The 17,140-nt window shown below is 35.5% G+C and overlaps 1 long non-coding RNA gene across 1 annotated transcript in view; it reads left to right on the forward strand.

Annotated features, from left to right (window-relative positions):
- Nucleotides 1-17,140, forward strand: part of LOC306654915 — a 74,883-nt gene that overhangs the window by 17,308 nt on the left and 40,435 nt on the right. The window contains exon 2 of the long non-coding RNA XR_013762127.1: nucleotides 8,807-8,861. This is a non-coding gene — a long non-coding RNA (uncharacterized lncRNA). The remainder of the gene's footprint in view (nucleotides 1-8,806; nucleotides 8,862-17,140) is intronic.

Below are 17,140 nucleotides of genomic sequence, written 5' to 3' on the forward strand. Positions count from 1 at the left end.
TGTATACATTTTTTGCTTAAATTCATATGCTTATAGCCAAAGATTTTTTATGTGATTATTCCAAATTAAGATTAGGCTTTAAGTTTTCATTCCAAATAAGATTTATTATGAACTAAGTTCCAAATTTCTAATTTACTGAAAAGAAAAAAAAAACAATGTACAGTGCTTCTTGTTTGAGATTTTGTCACTGTCTATAATTTTGTATTAGCATAGTATGTAGTACAGCATTGTCTTACAGAAGATTAATGTTAGATTAAAGGAACAGTGTTGAAATTGGACAAGCTTCTGTTGCTGTGATTTTTCCCTTTCATTATTATTTTTAACATTTTAGTTAAATATTAGTTTTATGGTTGTATGAAACTCCCTACAGCATGACTGAAAGACAGTTTTTCCTGGAAAGTAAATAGTCTAAAGATTCTTATATCACCTTTTATAAGTTCAAAATTCTTGTTATTAAGACTACATGTTGGGCTGGGGATATAGCTCAGTTGGTAGAGTGCCTACCTCACAAGCACAAGGCCCTGGGTTCAATCCCCAGCACCGCAAAAAAAAAAAAAAAAAAAAAAAGTCTACATGTTTATCCTTTTTTCAGCCACTCACTTGTTCCCTTATGACTTTTTTAGTGATTCTGTTACCCCCTTTAGTAATGTCCTGAACAACTTGATTTTAATGGGATATATATTTTATTGATGACTTTCAAAATAATTATCATATTATTGAACATTTAATTTTTAAATTATAACGATAACTTAAACTCCGATTTTACATACTCAGTATATTCCTGTGATTAGAAAATTCTATCATGGTGTTCTATTTATAATTAATATATCAAGTAAAACTAATTAGAAGTAACTGAAGCCCCTAGCAAAATCTGTAATTAGACATGCCATTTATAATTAACTGACTCTTCTTATTATTGCCTTTTCCTCTCCATTTGAATTAATCACTTGTGTTCATCCTTGGTGATACCTGTCTTCCTCACCAAGATGCTAATCACTGTGGTATTGTTATGGAGACTATGGTTTCATAGGAACTTTATATTATTAAATTAATTAATTTTCTTTTGTTGGGGATTGAACCCTGTGGTGCTTTACCACTGAGCTACATCCCCACCCCTTTTTCTTTCTTTCTTTCTTTTTTTTGTGGTGCTGGGGATTGAATCCAGGGCCTTGTGCTTGTGAGGCAAGCACTCTACCAACTGAGCTATATCCCCAGCCCTGCTTTTTATTTTTTATTTCGACACAGGGTCTCTAAATTGCTGTAGCTGACCTTGAATTTGCAATCCTCCTGTCTTAGGCTCTGAGTTGCTGGGATTACAGGTATCTGTAAGCCTGGCCACAGGAAGTTTCTTTTTAAACTGTTTAAAAACAAACAAACAAAAAAACTTGAGTTATATGCTCTATATTGAAGATTTTTGTCCACATTACCAAATTAAGTACTTAGTTTATCAGAGGCTGAAGGCAAACAGAAAATAGGTAGAATTGACCATTTTTCTTCTTTAGTACTTAAGGACCTGAATTAATCTTTTCAATCTGATTATCGGTATCATTTTGAAAGCATACTCATTGACCTTGGGCCATTCATAGGATATGTCCTCAGTTATTTTGACGAAGAGCTTAAGGTCTACTCTAAGTTAGGTATTTTCCTGTACTTTGGATACAAAGAAGCTCAAGTGATAATTTACCAGTCAGTACAACACAGGTACCAACTAATCAAGATGGCAAAGCAATGGATTAGTATCTTAAAGGACCTCTCTATTCTTTATTCTGTGCCATGCTTTCCTATTAGTTGCTGGGTTATGCTGGTGGTGGGAGATTGGACCATCAGCAGGTATCTTAGGGCTGGTGAAGTTTGAGGCAATGACAGTTAACCAGACTATATTACACAAATATTTCAGTACTTCAGTACAGTTTTCAGTATGTGTTGGTGTGTTAGCTCTGCCAAGAGGTGTTAAGTCACTTCCTGCAGAGAGCTTACAGGTCTCTCTAAGAAGCAGTTATAATGCATTTTAAGAAGTACTTAATGAAAATATGAAAAAGCACATAGGGCAAGAATTATTTGAATCTTTTTTTTTTTTTTTTTAAACCAAGTACGACTTACATGAGTGGAAATTTGCCAGGCAGATTTGGGGAGATACTAAATAAGGAGAGTTTGAGAAAACAGCATTTGCAAAGTCATAGGAGCGTAAGAGTGCATAGGAGATTCAGAGATTAATAAGTAGGAACAGTACAAGATGAAGATTTCTTTTTTTGACACTTGCTTTTTAGGATGAATAAATATATATTAAGATCACATTTGTCCTTTGAAATTGTTCTATTTTGGATAGAAAACTGCTAGACCTATATCTAAATTATTTAGACATGGGAAAAGAAGGAGGGTATATAGAAATTTGTTATAGTTTAAGGGTATACTAAACATTGATAGAGCAAGAATGCAATTAAAACCTCTCTTCTGATTCACTGAAAGGCTTCTAATGAGCAAACACAGATTCAAACAGATTGAAGATGGTAGTTTTTTTAATGACATAAAACTGTTGCCATGGGGTTTTTTGGCTGACATCATGAAACTAATTTTGCTTAATGGCTATGGAGGCCTACAAATTCAAATGTGCAGAAAATGCAGTAAATTACTGGCCTGTCAGATTCTGGTTGCCTGTCATCTTTTATCTGAATAGCAGCCTTTGTTTCCAGACTGTCAGGAGCAAGTTATGTGGACCCCTTCAAGGTTGTATTTGTACATGCTTGAATAATTCAATTCAAAGCCATCTAAATATAGCAAATTGACAACAGTGAAACAATGCATCTTTTTACATTCTTTACTTATGGAATCAGGAAACACATCTGTGGATATCTCATCTCATTTTGGAGAGCTCTTAAGACTTGTCAAGCATTTTTAGTGGTATAAATTCTGGTTTTATTGCCAGAATTGATGACTCATACCTTTGAAATATATCAGAGTCATATGGAGAGCAGAAAAAAACATTTTATCTATGACTTTTCAACCCAATGAATGATTCTTAGCACCCACTTTGTGCTAGGAATTGTGTGGAATAGAAAGGTGAACAAGTAGCATTTTTCTGGGTATCAAACTGTGATTTTCCTCCTTTAAGTTATATTTAGTAAAAATGACTTTGTGTGTATGTGCTCTGTAGTGTTAAAAGCTATAGTAAAGATTCTAGATACTTGTTAACAGGTTGTTTCAAAGGTGGTTTTGAAATAGTAATCGTTTAATTTTTTGATGACCTCATTTTATAACTTTCAATTAATGTTACTTGTCTCCTACTCTTCTACTCTTTAATTATTGCTCTGAATAATTAAAAAAGAATATTTTCAGTGACATATATATCATTCCAATATTATTAACTCATCAGTTATTTAGATGGCATCTACTAGACCCTAGATTTGAAATAAACAAAATATCAACCATTGCTATCCATGGAATAAAAGTACACAGCAAAAGGAAACCAAAATAACAATGCTTAATGTTATCAAAATAACAAAATTCAACCTTAAATGCACAGAATTTATATTTGGTTTTGTGGGTGTATTGTGTTTTTATGTTTACAAAGGCTATCTGAAAACTTATGCAGGAATAGACCATTTGCTTTGAATATTGATTACCTAATTAGCATATTTAAATCTCTGGGTTTTCATGACTTCTTATTCTGTATCATGAGTGATCAAGGGAGTTTAGGAATTAAAGTGTTCTGGGGCTGGGCGTGTAACTCAGTGGTAGAATGCATGGAGACCCTGGGTTCAAGCCCTAGCATCAAAAGAAGGGGAATTACGGACATTTGTATGTCTTTCCATCACATGATGAGAACCAATCTAGAGAAACAAAAAGGCCCTGAGAAGCCCTGTCATAACAAATTGTTCTTTTAGTATCCTTGATCATTCCATTTCCACTGCCTGAAAGCCCCTTTTTCTTCTCTCTGTCCTTTAATTACTTACTCAAAAGACTGCCCAAAACCATTCCTAAACATTTTCTCCAGAGGTAACATTTTACTTCTGGAATTTTTATAATTTTGTTTGTTACATCTGAGAATATTTTCTATATTTTCGTGTGTACCTGAGTTATCTTTTCTATTGTATTTTTCTCTCTCTGTCTTTCTCTTTTCCCCTTTGGTACTGGGAATTGAACCCAGGGCTTTACCACTGAGTGATATCCTTCAGTCCTTGTTATTTTGAGGCAGGGTTTCACTAAATTGCTGAGGGTCTTGATCAGTTGCTGAGGTGGACCTTGAACTTGTGATCCTCCCACCTTAGGCCTCCTGAGTTACAGGGATTACAGGCGTGCCTTGGATTATAAATTTCTTGAAGGTATCATGGATGTTGAGTTGAACCATGAAGAATGGTAAGAATTTGGATAGGTGGAGAAGGGAAAACTTGTCCATAGGAGGGAAACTGCGTAAACCACAGTTCTTATGGTAAAAAGAACAAGATGCTAAATAGAATTTTTTTGGTTAGCTTAAAGAAACAGAAGTGAAATAGAGGGTGATGAAGTTGGGAAAATAGGAAATTACTATTTTTGTTTATTTTTTTGGTACTGGGGATTGAGCCCACTGAGCTACATTCCTAACCCTTTTTAAAATTTCTTATAGAGACAGGGTCTTGCTAAGTTACTTAGGGCCTTACTAAATTGCTGAGACTGATTTGCTGAGATTACAGGTATGCACCACCATGCCTGGCCAGCTCACTTTGTTAAGCCAATTAGTTCTATGTAGGAAGGGCTCAGTAGAGAATTGGAGCAGAGAGCACTTGTTCTACCATACCTCCCTTTTATTGTTATATTACTCCACTAGAGGAGAACAGCACCAATATCATGATGGGATGTAAAGTGCCAGTTCTAATATACCATGATGCCTATGGTACACTTTTAAATCTCCAGAATTGAGCCATCACTACAACCTGTTTCATCTGTTTATGAATTATTTAGTTAGAGGTCAGTAAACTTTTTGTAAAGGAACAGATAGTAAATATTGGAAGTTTTGTGGCCACAGAATGCCCCTGTTGCATATTCTTCTTTATTTGTTTACAACCTTTAAAAAATGTAAAAAGCATTCTTAGCTCAAGGGCCAGACATAAACGTTCCATGAACTGGATTTGGTCTCCAAAATGTAGTTCCATTCCTGATTTAGTTGACTGGGGTGGTTATTACTGAGCTTAAAACTTCTAGAATTTAGAAATCAAGACTGGCTTGATGATGGTGTTTTCCCATCTATCTGTATTTTCGTTGTCTACTCACAGGTTATATTTTCTAGGGTCAAGAAGCTAATAGTTTGATATGCGGATGCCGACTCACAATGTGATGGGGAATGGAGGGTCACTGGATTGTGGGGGGAATTGGGAGAAGGGAGTGGGGAATGGGAAAGACAATAGAATGAATTGGACATAACTCTTCTATGTTTATGTATGAATATACTACCAGTGTAACTACACATCATGTACAACCACAAAAAAGGGAAATTATACTCCATGTATGTGTGATATGTCGACATTCTGTCACATATAACTAAAAAGAACAAATAAAAAAGTAAAGATAAAGAAACTAATAGTTACTGAGAATTCTCCGTTCTCTTTCCTACAATCTTGATAGTTTTGTGTTTCAGGTTGTCTTCCATTTCTAAATGCTTTGAAAACTTTCTGATGTCTGAAAACTATTTTACTCCTCTTTACTAACTGTATACTCATTAACGTGTTGTTCTTGAGGATCTTAATGGTTACTATAAATAACATACTTTATTTGTATTTTATTATAAATTATGAACAATTTAATACCTTTTATGACAACAGAGTTCAAATATTAGGCTTGAGAAAACAACATATAAACTGTGATTTAATCTCAGTGCTCATTGGTTTAAACACATTTCTGGATTAGACGCTCCTATATGTTCTCTTGTTTTTGCTTTACATATATTCTCTGTAATCAAGGAGGTATTTCAGATTTTTTTTATTGTTCAATTTATATTGTAAACAAATGGGGTACAACGTGTTTCTCTGGTTGTACATGAAGTAGAGGTGTACCATTTGTGTAATCATACATTTACATAGGGTAATGGTGTTTGATTCATTCTGTTATTTTTTCCCTTCCCCCCCACCCCTCCCACCACTCTTCCCTCTATACAGTCCCTCCTTCCTCCATTCTTGCCTCCCTCCCACCCCCGTTATGTATCATCATCCGTTTATCAGCAAGATCATTCGTCCTTTTGTTTATTGAGATTTGCTTATCTCACTTAGGATAATATTCTCCAATTTCATCCATTTGCCTGCGAATGCCATAATTTTATTATTCTTTATGTTTGAGTAATATTCCATTGTATGTATATACCACAGTTTCTTTATCCACTCATCAATTGAAGGACATCTAGGTTGGTTCCACAGTCTGGCTATTGTGAATTGAGCAGCTATGAACATTGATGTGGCTGTATCTCTGTAGTATGCTGATTTTAAGTCCTTTGGGTATAGACCTAGGAGTGGAATAGCTGGGTCAAATGGTGAATCCATTCCAAGTTTTCTAAGGAATCTCCACACTGCTTTCCAGAGTGGCTGCACTAATTTGCAATCCCACCAGCAATGTATGAGTTTACCTTTTCCCCCACATCCTCGCCAACACCTATTATTGCTTGTATTCTTGATAATCTCCATTCTAATTGGGGTGAGATGGAATCAGGGTAGTTTTGATTTGCATTTCTCTTATTACTAGAGATGTTGAACATTTTTTCATGTATCTGTTGATTGCTTGTAGATCTTCTGTGAAGTGTCTGTTCATTTTCTTAGCCCGTTTGTTGATTGGGTTATTTGTATTCTTGGTGTAAAGTTTTTTGATTTCTTTATATATTCTGGAAATTAGTGCTCTATATTTCAGATTTTTCTATCATGAGAAGTTTCAGCTATATACAGGAATCCCCAATACACACTACCTTCAGCACTAAAATATGCACAATCATAAATGCACATACACACTTGTACACATCTGTACTGTTACATACAGGAAAACATAACACTTTTACACATACAGATACATACACAAATAAACACTACACACATACAGACATACACATGTTCCCAGTATGGTGACTTGCCATGCTCACTGCTGAAACTAGTCTTTTCTATACTGTGTCCTTCCTCATTGATTAGTTTGTTAATTGCATTTATCTATATTTCTATTTGATTAACATAACACTTCTTGCTTCTCTTTGTTTAATGGTCTTATTGTCCTTTTTATTGCATTCTGCATTTCATTTATTTTTTCTGTAATTTCTTAGAGTTTTAAATCCTTCAGCCATTTTTACAGTCATAAAAGCTTTTAATCCTTTAAGTAAGCAAACACTCCAAACTCACAAAAAATTTAAGTGAATAATCAATGCATATCATCCTTATAAACACATTTTCTCATTTGCAGTACAGTCAAAATATGTGATATGTATTCAGTGTTAAACACTGGAAATTTTAAACTTATTTTCAGGAAGATTAGGTAAACAAATAATCATTAATGCAAACAGATCTTATAAATACTCACAACCTACCTGTAATTTTTTTGGCATAAAAAGTATAAACAAACAGATGTGGTTTACAGGTGATTGGTGGTGCTTGCACATGCACTGGTTACAGATGCAAGCTGAACTTTGGGGGAAACACATCCAAGTGTAGAGGCATCCTTCTTTCTCTGAGCTACACCCCTAGACCTTTTTATTTATTTTGAGACAGGGCCTTGCTAAATTTTCTAGGCTGGCCTTTAATTTGAGTTCCTTCTGCTTAGGCCTCCTGAGTAGCTGGGATTATAGGTGTGTGCTGCCAAGGCCCAATAGAACTTGAATTTTTTAAGGTTCTTGTTGCATATTGCAAAATTGCTTTCTAGAAAAATTTTACCAGTTTATGCTATCATAAGTAGTGTGCACAGATGCCTGTTATATTATGTTGTTATAATAGTATCATATTACATTATCATTTGTAGCCACCATTATAGTCTAGATTATGCTGTAGTTACAGTCTTGAAAGGCTCTGTGGCTTAATACAATAAGCTTATTTCTTGTTTATGCTATATGTCTATGTATATCATTGGAAGTCTTACTTTTCCAGAGTCATTTATTTAATCATCCTCACCAGAAGTTCCATCTCATCACTTGCATACATAACCACTGTAGCAGTGGGTAGTTCTTCCAGCTATGTACTGGTTCTTGAAGTTTATATTTAGAAATGTCTCATATCTACACATATTTCAGTAATTAAAACAGGTAATGTAGCCACACCTAACTTGAAAGAAGGCAGCAAATTACAATCCTGCCATGAGTCTGGCAAAGAGAAAAAAATGTACTAATGACTTAAATCTTATTTTTAAAGTAACTCCAATTTCATTGATGAAATGATAGTTCATTTTAATTTTTTATTTAACTTTCCCTTTTACTTAGGCTTTATAAATATGTGCTATTGGTTTACTGTTACATTTCCAGATTTTTAAATTTTATATTTTTTTGTGGGAGTGGGTGGTCAGGGTAGGGGTATTATAGGGAGTGCAGACTTTTAGAAAATACTTAGTTGAGCTAGTAAAAGAAGTTGACTTTTTTCTCCTTTAATGTACTGTATGTTTTGATGTATTTCAAGAATTGTTATTAATATTTAATAATCAAAGTTAAATTCCAGCAGAAGTTGTTAATTCTCAATATTCTAAAGATTTCTAAAGAGCAACTTAAACACAAAAATTTGGAAGGAAACAATCAAGTTAGGATTCTTCTATTGGAAGAATTAAATTACTCAATCAGATTTAGTTGTATTGACCACATCTTAATTTTTTTCCTTCTTTAATTCAGGTATCTGCCTAAACTGGAACTTATGCTGTAGACATTTCTTTATGGTTTGTCTAAGGTGAGATACTTTATGGATGCGTTTGCATTTTAAAATATATTTTATAATAAGAAAGAATTGTTTCTGAAAAATTTAAGGCAACGCCAAATGTCTTTACCTTTGAGTGTTTTAATAGGAATCATATATTTATAATAAAGCTACATATATAGTGTGCTTACTCTTTCTTTGTAGGGCATTTGACTGAAAGAAATAAAACTGGTACTAGCAATAAAATACTTTTGAGTGTATTTTTCCATAGTTTTTATACCAAAAAATGGAGTCACACTAATGTTCTCTGACACACTTGAGAAAGATGTTGGCCTTATGATTTTATAGTCTTGAAGACAAATCCTTGATTAATTAATCATAGATTAAAACAGAACTGCTTTTAATAGGCCAGTTGGTAAGGGTTTTCTCTACTTTCTTGGACTTGCTTATTTCTATAATTCCCTCTATTTGTGGGGCTTATGTAATAAAGATATATCCATTAGTATGTTAATAGTTGCTTTCTATAGAAAGGTTCCCTTCTATTGAAAGCTTCTATAAATAGCATTCTGCTATGAAGGTAAGATTATAGCCCTGTCCCTATTCTTACCTGTCTTAATGCAAGTTTTCTTTATTTTTTAAATTCCTCATTTAAAAAAATTTTAGATGGGCCATTTTAAGTTTCTCTTTTGGTATTTCCACCTGAGTCCAGCTGCTCTCTTAACTATTCTTGTCATTGTCAGTGGGTGTTTTTTTTCCCTAAAAGGTAAATGTCAGCACAGAAATTCAGTATTCAGAATCATTCAGTATCTCTACATGGCTTAACGAATAATTTACAAACTCTTTTATAGAATATTATAATTTTTTCCCATTGTTCCATCTTACTACTGCCCTAGGCATGATTGTTCAATTCGTATGATACCTTTACTGAGAAATAATTTGCATACCATAAAATCACCCATTTAAAGTATACCATTTAGTGGTTTCTATTGTATTTACAGAGATGTGCAACCATTACTACGATCTAATTTTGGAATATTTTCATCATTCTTAAAAGTACTCATTTAGTAGTCACTACTCATTTCCCCTCACCCCCTGCCTCTATCCCTATTAATCTACTTGCTGTCTTTATAGGACAAATGAAATTGTACAATATATGGGTCTTCTGTGACTTATCTTTCACATGGCGAAAAGTTTTTAAGGTTCATCCATGTTGTAGCATTTTTCAATACTTCATTACTTTTTATTACTGAATAATATTCCATTTTCTGTGACTGGAGTTGAAGTGGAGAAAGAGCTGAGCTTCTAGGTATCTGGGGTAGTCAGTTTTAAGAAAAGGGCAAAAATGAAAGTAATAGTCAAGCCTTTAATCATTTACTGCATTAGGATAAGTAAGAGGTTAAGCCTGAGAAAATGTAGGCTCCCTGAGGTTGGGGTGGTCTCACTGCTGAGGAAGCCTCCAACAAAAGTTTCCTGACATTTATGGATCCAGGGACAAGGTAAATGGGCTAGGAGTGGGAAAGTCCAGAGTCAGCCTGGGGAAAATAACCTCCGTATTTCCTAACCTCAGGCTGGGGATATAGCTCAGCTGGTAGAGTGCTTTTCTCACATTTACAAGGTTTGGGGTTCAATCCCCAACACCATTAAAAAAATTTTTTTTTCCTGGCCTCTTCAAAGGGCCTGAGGAAAGGCCTCAGCCAAAAGCCATGAAGAGCTTTCTGGATGAAGTCACCTGGGCTAGGAATGCTGAAATGTTTAATTAAGAGCATGGTGAGCTGGGGCCCAAGTCTTTATGTGTTGCTACACACTGGCTGTGTCAAGTCTGGTCAGGAGAACCCTGCTACCCCTGTGAAACCTTTAAATTGTAAATTGTTTATGGTTGGGCTGGAAAAACCATGCATAGGTATTTTTATGGCGCGGAGCTGGACTTAATATATACAGGCCATATTTTATTTTCCAAAATTCGTTAGTTAGTGGACATTGGGTTGCTTGCATTTTTTGGCTATTATGAAAGTTTTCTATGAATATATGATTGTGTGTAAGTTTTCATGTGGATGTATTGTGCTGTTTTTTCCTGAGGTAAGTGATGACCCTGTTTTCAGGTGTTTCCTATTTTCAACAGTGCCACAAGAAACATTCTTCTGTATGACTCTTGCAGTACATGTGAAAGAGATTCTCTTGGGTATTTATACCTGTGAATGTAATTGCTGGGTCATAGGGTAGTAATGTTAACCTTAAATAGATAAAATAAAGTTTATTTTCAGGAGTTGTATCATTTTACCATCCTACCTTCAATGTATAAGAAATCCTGTTGTTTTACAGTCCCTCCAATGTGATATTTTTTAGACTTTTTAATTTTGCTAATTGAACAATACAAAGTTGTATCTATTGTGATCTTTTAAGACAAACTTTAAAAAACTGAGGTGTAATTTCTGATTTACAATAAAATGCAGATCTTAAATATTTAGTTCAATGACTTTTGACAAATGCTTATACTCATGAAATCCACTCCCCTATTAAACTTTAGAACATTTTTTTACTTCTTAAGTTCCCTTGGACTCCTTGATATTCTTTTCTCTTACCACAGGGAACTACCAAAGGGCTTTTGTCACTTTTAAAATTGGGCTGTTGACTTGCTTAGAAGCATTCTTTATTCATTCTGGGTGTGAGTCTCGTGTCAGTACAATATTGAATAGAAATGGTAGGGCAAACATTTTTGGCTTGCTCCTGATTTTAGGGGATACATTTTCAGTCTTTCACAGTGAAACCTGATGTTATCCTCAGATTAATGATGCTTTTATTGCTGAGAGGTGTCTTTCCCCCTCTCACATAAAAAGATAATGTTGAATTCTAAGTGTGGTGTTAAAGGATAATTTTTAGGAGAGGGTATGATCACGATTCTCTTATAGATAAGAAATGAGCACTTGTCAACCCATTTAAGATGTTAAAACCATTTTGGAGTAAAATATAAACAGCTATTCATTTATGTGCAATAAAGGAATAGTGAAATAAAATTTTCAAATAAGTACAAAACTAGCCTCTCTACTGGATAATTACCAATTTTATTCCATTGGACACAACTAATTTGCTTTCTGTAGACAAGAATAATTTGCATTATTACTAGTGTTCTCCATCTGATAGAATTGAAAGTTTGAAAGATGGAAGTAGTGGATGCTTGAGCTAGGGCTAGTCTTTTTTTCTTTTTAAGTTCACTTCAAAGGCGTTTACTGTTTTTCCTGAAAAGTGTGGTCTTGCTTTAAACTTCCCTGATCCCTAGTGATATTGAATGTTTTTTGTGTATTTATTGGTTTAGTGTATGTATTGTGTGTGAAATGTCTCTTGTCTTTTGTATACTTTCCATGTTTTTCTTGGTGTATGTTAATTTATGTTTTTGATAATGCATTACAGATTGTATGTATTATGAACATTTTTCCTGGTTTATAACTTGTATTTTTTCTTTCTTTTGATGGAGTGGTACTGGGATTGAACCCAGGAGTGCTTTACCCCTGAGTCTTTATCTCCTTTCTATTTTTCATTTTGAAACAGGGTCTCACTAAGTTGCTTAGGTCCTCACTAAGTTGCCAGGGCTGGCCTCAAACTTGTGATCCTCCTGCCTGAGCCTCCTGAGTCACTGGGATTATGGGCATGTGCTACCATCACACCTGGCCAAGGTGTTTTTAAAATGAACAAATGGCTTTTAGTTTTAACATAGTCAAATTTATCTTAAGAAATGTTTTTGACTGGGGTTGTGGCTCAATGGTAGAGTGCTTGCCTGGCATGTGTGAGGTTTGAGCCTCAGCATCTCATATAAGTAAATAAATAAAATAAAGGTTCATTGACAACTAAACAAAAACTTTTAAAAAATGTTTTGTTTATTTTTTTACTCAAAAAAAGATACTCTTTTTTTCCATTAAGCTTTTTAAAGTTGTCATGCATTAAAGACCTTAATCTATCTGGTATTGATTTTTTTTCATGTGGTATGATATTAGTATTCAGTTTAACTTTTTATTTGAGATGGGAGCTCATTATGTTACCCAGGCTGTACTTGTGAACTCTTGGACTCAAGTCTCAGCCTCCTGAGTAACTGGGACTGTAGGCAGGTGCTGCTGTGCCTGGCCCAAATTTCACTTAAAAAAAAAAATACATCTTTTGCTCTGGAGATGGCCCACATTCTGCCTTGAATGTATCTGTGCTTTTGTAAATAAACCCCATCTCTTAAAAAATATATATATATAGATGTTATGGCCTAAATGTTTGAGTTCCTGAAAGTTCATATGTTTAAGCTCTAACTCTTAGTGTGATAATATTTGGAGATGGGGCCTTTGGAAGACAACTAGTGTTAGGTGAGATCATGAAGATGGGGCCTCAACAGAATGAAACTAAACCCATATCTCTCACCATGCACGAAACTAAACTCAAAATGGATTAAGGACCTCGGAATCAGACCAGAGACCCTGCAGATTACAGAAGAAAAAATAGGTCCAGATCTTCAACATGTCAGCTTAGGACCAGACTTCCTTAACCGGACCCCCATAGCACAAGAAATAAAAGCTAGAATTAACCACTGGGATAGATTCAAACTAAAAAGCTTTCTCTCAGCAAAGGAAACTATCAGCAATGCGAAGAAAGAGCCTACAGAGTGGGAGAATATCTTTGCCAATCATACTTCAGATAGAGCACTAATCTCCAGAATCTATAAAGAACTCAAAAAACTCTACTCCAAGAATACAAATAATCCAGTCGACAAATGGGCTAAGGAAATGAATAGACACTTCACAGAAGAAGATCTACAAGCAATCAACAAACATATGGAAAAATGTTCAACATCTCTAGTAATAAGAGAAATGCAAATCAAAACCACCCTAAGATTCCATCTCACCCCAATTAGAATGGCGATTATCAAGAATACAAGCAACAACAGGTGTTGGCGAGGATGTGGGGAGAAAGGTACACCCATACATTGCTGGTGGGGCTGCAAATTAGTGCAGCCACTCTGGAAAGCAGTGTGGAGATTCCTTAGAAAACTTGGAATGGAACCACCATTTGACCCAGCTATCCCACTCCTCGGCCTATACCCAGAGGACTTAAAATCAGCATACTACAGAGATACAGCCACATCAATGTTCATAGCTGCTCAATTCACAATAGCCAGACTGTGGAACCAACCTAGATGTCCTTCAATTGATGAGTGGATAAAGAAACTGTGGTATATATATACAATGGAATATTAGCCATAAAGAATGATAAAATTATGACATTTGCAGGCAAATGGATGAAATTGGAGAATATCATGCTAAGTGAGATAAGCCAATCTCAAAAAGCCAAAGGACGAATGATATCGCTAATAAGTGGATGAGGACACATAATGGGGGGAGGGAGGGCTTAGTGTTAGGGTTAGAGTTAGGGTTAGGGAGGGGAGCAAGTATGGAGGAAGAAAGTACTGTATAGAGGGAAAAGAGGGGTGGGAGGGGTGGGGGGAAGGGAAAAAATAACAGAATGAATCAAACAACATTACTCTATGTAAAGTTATGATTACACAAATGGTATGCCTTTACGCCATGTACAAACAGAGAAACAACATGTATCCCATTTGTTTACAATTAAAAAAAAAAAAAAAAAAAGATGGGGCCTGGTCCAGTGGGATTCATTCTCTTATAAGAAGAGACACCAGGGAGCTTGCTTTCCTTCTTTCCCTCCCATGAGTGGACATAGTGAGAAGGTGGCCATCTGCAAGCCAGAAAGAGAGCCTTCACTAAAACCTGACCATGCTGTCTCCTTATCTTGGACATTTTGCCTTCAGAAATGTAGGAAAATGTATTTCTGTGTTTTAGCCTCGTACTCTATGGTATTTTGTTATGGTAGCCCAAGCAGACTAATATGTCTTGTTTTACATTTATCCTTTGGTATTTGATGCTTTATTTGTTAGACACTGCTTGTGTAGAGAGTCAGGAGCAAGAATTAGAGAACCCAGGCTTTGGACAGCTTACATCAAAATGCCTTACCCCACACAGGATTACCCCAGATCACTTTAAAACTTTCTTTTGAGGAAAAAGCTGCTTTACGAGGAGGCACTCCTCAGATTATGGTTACAAAATTCTGGGTTTGTATTGGAGGAGAGAGGGATGTAAAGCAGCAGCCAGGAAAGATTAGTGTGTAGCCAGTTCTTTTATTCAGCTCCTAATTCTCCTGAAGATTCAAAAAGACAAGATATTTGAGTAACGTACATATGGGGCCAGCTTGTATACACATGGGTGCTGAGATACAAGAGATGCAAAACAACTTCAGCAGTTCTTTTTCTGGCTTGTTATTCCAGGGTGTTGGCTGGGCTGGCTCTTGCCTCAGGCCCAAACCACCGTCTCACACATAGCATATCAACATGGATCCTGGATGCCCTAGCGCTCTCTCATAGTTCTGTCTTTTCGTGGATATTTTCTGCAGGGCAAATAGTCTAGGAGGGAATCAGAAATTTTGCTAATTTAGCATCTTTGAAGGAAATAGAACCAGTGTAAACTTTTTGTCTACCTTCTTAAAGACTTCCTTTATCTAATTACAGGTAGCTATTCCGGTCCCCAAAATGGATGGGTTCAAGACTTCTCAGTCATGTGTGAGATCTGTAAGACATTTCCCTCTATGGAGGTTGTATAGAGTATTGCTTGACTTTATTAGCAAAAGGTTCTATGCAATCTTTGTAACTGTCTAATGGTGCTTCACTGAAGTTCATTCAGCCAGAGTTGACTTTTTGGATAAGTGGAGTCAAAAGCTCCTCAAGATGTTCTGACTTGGTCAATTCTAAGAGGGTCTCTGACTTAACCTGGCTCCTCTTTTGCTTAGTAATGTTCCTGTAACTTTAAACTCTGGACAGTTATTCTTGCCCAAAATGGCCCATGAATTTTAAATCTTTCATGTAAATTTTTTATTTTACTTAAAATAGGCATATTAGTACTATATTAAATGTTTGAAATTATTTACATCAAGAAAACTTGCTGTTTCAGGAGAAGTACTGTATTTATTGTTGCTTTGTTTATTGCCTCTCATACCTCTCCCTCCTCCGGAGAATCAGTCTATCACACTATGCTCTTTTCCATCATAAATTTCTTTGTTGTACTTATGTATTTTCTTTTGGCTGTGTGTTTCTAGAGGAAAGATAGTTCCTGTTTCTCATTTATTTTGCCACAGAGTAGATGCTCTGTAGTTCTTGTATTAAATTAATGCATAGAAAAGTACTTAATGTTCATTGTAGGATATATTGCATACTAGGTAAAAAAAAAAGTCTGTACTCCTAATGATCATGGGTATGAGTCTTATAATTTTTTTATATGGTTGGAATAAATGGTATGTGGTGGCAATTTGTAAGAAGGGCCAGATCACAAAGTACCTACATATGAGCTATGTCAGGGGGTTTAATTGTTTTTTATAAGTTGAGGTCTTACTTTGTTGCCAAGGTTGGCCTTGAACTCAAGGTTGGGGAATCTTTTTCTGGGTTATCTCACAGTGTTACTGGGCTGGCTTTTGCCTCTGGCCCAAACCACCATCTTACATATACCATATCAACATGGATCCTAGATGCCTCAGTAATTTTTCGTAGTTCTATTTTTCTTGTGTACTTTCTCCAGGGCCAGTAGTCTGGGAGGGCCCAAATAGTCTAGACTATAGGAACACCCAGTTGTCAAAGGGTTTTTTAATTTTGTTGTTGTTTTGACGGTGCTTGAATTTGAATCTGACTCTATTACTGAGTTACATCCCCAGCCACTTTTTTCCCTTCTTTTCTACATTTTTTATTGGTGCATTATAGTTGTACATAATGATGGGATTTGTTGTTACATATTCGTATATACACACAATATAACAATATAATTTGACCATTATTACTCCCCAGCCCTTTTAGTTTTAGTTTGAGGCAGACTCTCACTAAGTTGCCCAGGCTGGCTTTGAACTTGGTGTTCCTCCTGCCTCAGCCTCCTTAGTAGCTGGGGTTGCAGGCGTATGCACTACCACACCCAGCTATTAAAGAGTTTTGATAGAGTTATTGAATAATCTTAAGCAGAGGATTAAAATGGCTATTTATTTTAGGATGGTTTTTATAGTAGAATGAAAGATATTTTGGAAGCTGGGTGTGATGATGCTTGCCTATAAACTCAGCTACTTGGGAAGGTAAGGCAGGAAAATCACAAGTTTGAGGTCAACCTGGGCAACTTAGACCCTGTCTGAAGAAAAGCAGGGTGAGCTATGGATATAGCTCAGTGGTAGAGCACCCTTGGGTTCAATTCTCAGTACCATCAAAAAAAAAAAAAAAGTTATTTTGAGATAGAGAGATC

Source organism: Sciurus vulgaris, assembly GCF_902686455.1.
Source record: "Sciurus vulgaris genome assembly, chromosome: 2".
NCBI classification, from domain to species: domain Eukaryota; kingdom Metazoa; phylum Chordata; class Mammalia; order Rodentia; family Sciuridae; genus Sciurus; species Sciurus vulgaris.